The sequence below is a fragment of the Ictidomys tridecemlineatus genome, chromosome 1, assembly GCF_052094955.1.
Source record: "Ictidomys tridecemlineatus isolate mIctTri1 chromosome 1, mIctTri1.hap1, whole genome shotgun sequence".
Lineage (NCBI taxonomy): Eukaryota > Metazoa > Chordata > Mammalia > Rodentia > Sciuridae > Ictidomys > Ictidomys tridecemlineatus.
In genome coordinates, this window is record NC_135477.1 from 44,170,464 (window position 1) to 44,175,617 (window position 5,154).

General features: G+C 45.3%; 1 long non-coding RNA gene across 2 annotated transcripts; it reads left to right on the plus strand.

Moving 5' to 3' along the window:
• The first annotated feature begins 1,133 nt into the window (after positions 1-1,133).
• LOC144366248 (uncharacterized) lies at positions 1,134-4,933 on the plus strand. 2 transcript variants are annotated; one of them, XR_013425243.1, is made up of 3 exons: positions 1,134-1,285; positions 1,809-2,232; positions 3,144-4,933. It is a non-coding gene; the product is annotated as an uncharacterized LOC144366248 (long non-coding RNA). The 2 variants fall into 2 exon arrangements; XR_013425242.1 differs by having other exon boundaries at positions 1,809-4,933.
• Positions 4,934-5,154: the final 221 nt, after the last annotated feature.

Here is a 5,154-nt window from a genome sequence, read left to right on the forward strand (position 1 = left end):
CTCTAAATATAGCAAGCGTTCAAAGGACACAAACGTGACCAACATGGATTATAAACTCTGTCTATTCACACGCACGACTTTCCAACTAGTAAAATGACACTGTTTGAATATCGAGATATAACTGGCTGCTTCTTTTCAGAAATCTCTCGGTTCCTCTTATATATAGGATCAACAGGCTTAGTCAAAGAATCCTGCTTGTATTTTTGGATCACACTAATATAGATTAACGTAGAGAGAATTGGAATCTGTACAACATGACTCTTCCAATCCAAGAACAGGGTGTTTCTTTTTATTTATTGAAGTCTTCTTTTATGCCCTCTGGCAGAGTTGGATTTTTTTTTTTTCCCTGTAGATCTGGCACATTTTATGTTAAATATATTTCTAGGTATTTTATCTTTTTTATTATTACTGTAAGTGGAATTTTTTTCTTTTAATTGGTTATTGTTTTATGTAGGAAACTATTGATTTTGATATAAATTAATTTTTACTAAACTCTTCTAGTGTTTTTAGATTGGGGTTTTCTCTTGTGTTCTCCAAGTATGCAATCAGATGATGAATACGTGATCATTTCCCATCCTGGTTTTAATGTCACACCTCCCAATGTGTTCTCTTGTTTAGTTGCATTGGTGAGTAGCTCAAACCCAATGTTTAAGAATATTCCTGACACTGGGTATTATTGTCATAGAAGGCTGCACAACAATCGCCCAAAGTTGTGATCACAGCGATCCTTTGTCTTGGTGTGTGTGTCTGCAGGTTGCCGAGGGCTGGCTGACCCGGGCTGGCTCTGACTGGCCTTGGCTCCAAGCCCTCGGTGGGCTCCAGGTCTGCTTCTGCCTGGATGATGGGTCAGTGGCCTCTCGTGCTCATGCAGTGGTGGAAATTCAAGAGCAGTGGCCAGAAACAAGGGATTCTTCTCAGATCTCGGCTCCGATTGGCATTCTGTCACTTCTGCCCACTTTCCACCTGCTACGAGTCACAGGGCCCAGCTTAACACCAGCAGGGTTGGAAAGATACTCTGGCTTGAGGAGAGAAACCACCCTCACAAGAGGATTGGCAAGGACATGGGGAGGGGCGACGGCTTGCGTGATGACGCAGATTCCAAGCGTGAGCATCCTCAGCTTGGCACTGATTCTCAGGGTTTGCCATTAGAAATGACTCCCAGAGCTATGACTTGAGCCTCGGAGCTGCGAATTTCAATGGACAGGGTCCTATTTCATGAAAAGTTTTTAATCAGGAAGCAAAGTTGGATTTTTATCAACTAATCTTTTAGTCTTCATGGAGAATGGTATGGCTTTCTTTAATATGATGAATTTTATTAATTGATTGCTTCATAAAGAACTCTCCTCCATTTCTGGAATAAACTCCCTGTGGCCAGCATGTTACCCCTTTAAAATATATTTGTGTTCTACTTTCTCATATTTGACTTAGGATGTTTGCATTTATATTATCTTCAGAGGGGTTGGAGGGAAAGGGAGGGACATGGGGTCATTAATGATGGTGGAATGTGATGATCATTATTATCCAAAGTACAGGTATGAAGACACCAATTGGTGTGAATATACTGAGTACACAACCAGAGATCTGAAAAATTGTGCTCTATATATGTAATAAGAATTTTAATGCATTCTGCTGTCATATATAAAGTAAAAAGATAATACAATCTCTAACTTCCAGTGGTTCAGTTGGTGATTTTTTTTTGACTTCATGATGTTGTGAAAGTGATCTGTATTTACTAGAAACAGTACTGTGTGTTCTGGATATTTGTCTTTTTCCCGGACTAGTGATATGCTGTACCTTTCTCTCTGCAGATGATGGGCAGTGTCAGCAGGCTGCAGTCCCCGGCTGGCCCTAGGATCACTAGGGGCAAGATATGGGAGTCCACTGACCCTCTCCAGTGTGCTATGCTGATAAACCAGGAGGCTCAGTTGGTGAGGTGTATTCCGCTGCTTTCCACTGACAGTATCTCCAACCTGTGATGGACGGATCCTGACGCAACCCCATTGTAAGAAGAGGAGCATACCTGTACCCTTGTCTTTTCTTTTAAGTTTCCTCTTCTCGGTTTTGCTGTGTTCTTAGACACGGGCTCTCCACCCATGCCCTCCCACCTTCAGGGTCAGTTTAAACAACACTAAAGTCACCTGCTTCCTAAAAAAACGGGACGGATTGTCACCTGTGAGCCTGTGTTCTTTCATGGAGTGTGGCTCTTCGACTACGTTCTCCGTTTCTTCCCTGGTAATTGGACGGCTTAGATTCCCCACCTTTTCTGGGGTTTGTTTGCATCACTGATGTTTTTTCCTTGAAAAATCACCCATCTTGCCCATGTGTTCAGATTTATTTCAAAGCATTGAGCTGAGTAATCTATTATAATTCTCTCAATTTCCTCTATATGTGGATATTTCCCCATTCTCATTGCTAATTATGTGTGTTTGTGCTTTTTCTGTCTTGATGAGTTTAGTGAGTGGCACATCTATTTTATTTTTCTTGAATTTTCGCCCTGCTCCTAAAAGCCTTCATCCGTGAACACCCACCCTACTCCTCTCCTCCCGGCTGTCCCAAGAAATCTGCTCCAGGCCTCACCTTCTCTTGTCCGGTCCTCTCCGTGCTTCTTTCCATCAGCTTCACTTGCATTTCTCAGCTTCTTTGCCTTGCAGACCTCCTGTCCAGGGCAGCCCCTGCAGGAGGCCGGGAGCTTTGTTTCCCAGCGTGTCCTGGGAGTGCTTTCCCAGGGTCCACTCCACGGAGTCATCTTCTCTCACCTTCCAGACTCCGCTGGGAGGTGCTGTGATCTGCCTTCCTAAGTCCTAGGTGCTCCCCTGTACTCAGCTCTCCTGACTTCCCGGGACGTTTGCCATGTCACTCATCGTTCCTTTCTGAGATCCCCTCTGCCCTCATCTCCCTCACGCCTCCCATTCCCCAACCCGAATCTCAAGCTGCTGCTTCTTCCCAGGTCCTTTGAAGAAGGGTCCATTCTGCTCGCCCGATGCACATCCCACTTTGCATGGTCCTTGGTGATCTCCTCCACATGTGGCTTCTGTGACCTTCCACATGCTGACGGCTCCCAAAGCTCCATTGCATGTCCTTCGGGCACCTAAGTTATGGGCTTTACTACCCCTCCCTTGACACCTGAAATACCCCTCTCCCAGGTCTCCCTGCTCTGAGGCAGCCTGTTCCAGTGCCTCCTCCCAGGGAACACTCTGGACCACAGGCTGCTGTTCCACCTCTCTGCTCAACAACTTCAACGGTGTTGAGGGTCAAGATGGACCACCCTGGCTTTCCCCGTGACCTCTATGCCTGGATCTTGCTAGCCTCTCCAAGCATCCTCTCCCAGATGGCCTGAATCTGTGCTCATACAGGTCACACTGAGAAGTGACTTAACCCTTGAAGACTCAGAACACATCAGTTTGGACACTCAGGAAACAGGTTATGAGAATTTGAAATTTGTTTTTACTGGGCAAGAAGGAAGGGTGCAGAGTTCAGCATTCAGGTTTATCTCTTTCCCTCCAGGGTCTATTGTACTGTCCCTGGGAAAGGATTTATTTGGGGAAGGATCAATGTTTTGGCTTCTTCCCAGAGACTGTCATTTTAGGCTCGATGGATATCTCCTTCTCAGGGATTGTCTTGTCACTGGGAAAGGATGCATTGGGAAAGGATCAATGTTATCAATGTTTCGCTGGCTTCCTCACTCTCTCTTTCCCAGGCCAATGTTTGAGGGTTGTCATTTCTATATCCTTCAGTTTCTATCTCTTAGAATTGCTTTCCCAACCTTCCTCCCAGCTTAACACTATCCCACTTTGGGAAGACATTCCCACCCTCAACCCCGGCGGGTCTGGTTTTGATGCCTGTCTTGAGGGAAGTTCCAATCCCAGGACACTCTCAGGGTCAGTGGTAGAGACCGCTGTCCTTCGCCTGCACCAGGCCCTGGGTTAGATTCCCAGCACTAAAACAGAACACAAACCCATAAAATAAAGGTCATCTCCCTGTTGCCTTCCAGAAGAATGGCATCTCTGGAGATAAGAGAGTGGGCTCAAGTCAGAGAGAGACGAGAAAAGGCAGGGGCCTTGGGGTCACCCAGACCAGCCAGGGCTTTGCTTGCCCCATGATCCCAGGCCTTCCTGAGCCAATTTCCTCAATTGTAAGGTGGGGCAAAGAGAACAACCATCGAGCACTGTTGCTAGGAATAAATGAGGCTTTGCACAGCGATATGTCTTGCACACAAAATTAACGTCTCACAATGAATCTGTTTCTTTCACTGTCCTGAGTGTTTTTACTCCACTGGGGAGCAGAGGATTTCTTCAAAGGTGGCCTAGACCAGAGTCCTTGAGGGAATTGAGAAGCCAAGAAGTAACCACCACACCAGGTGGTGGTGAGAGGGTGGAGAAGTGGGGACTCCTACACACTGGTGGTGGGGACCTCCAGGGGTCCAACCACAGCGGGAAACAGTCTGGCAACTTTAAAAAAAAAGTTAGACATATGCCTGTCATAGGATCTTCTAGTTAACTTCCAAATCACCCGAGGGGAAAGAAAGCACACGTCCATGTGGACACTAGTGGTCACAGCAGCTTTATTTGAAATAAGTGCCAATGCAAATGTCAATCAATGGGTGCATGCGAACACAAGTTGGGGTGCAGCCATACAATGAAGTAGTATTCAGCAACGAAAAAGAATGAGTGTTCAGACACGGATGAGTCTCCACATAATTGTACTAAGTGAAAGAAGCCACACAAGAACAGCACCTGCCACATGATTCCATGGATGAGCTGCTATGGAAAGGAAAGCCGATCTTCTGTGATGGAAAGCATCCATTGATTTCTCAGGGCTGGGGTTGAAGGGCAAGAGGGAGGAATTAAAAAGGATCACCAGGAAGGATTGCTTTTTTCTTGATTGGCCTCATGGGTTACGTATATATTAAAGTGTATCAAACTGTAAACTTTAACTATGATATATATTTTTTTGTGTGCTGATTAAACTCAATAAAAAAGAGTTTGTTATTGATAAGACAGACATGCAGTTGGCTTTTCCAATATTTCTTCCCCCTATTTTTTAGCTAAAGTGAACACCAGATATGTTTGGGGTAGATCCTAGTTAGGACAGACCACTCATGATAATTTCATTACGAATCTCTGGGCTTCATTGGGAGTAGCTGTATAAGCCAGG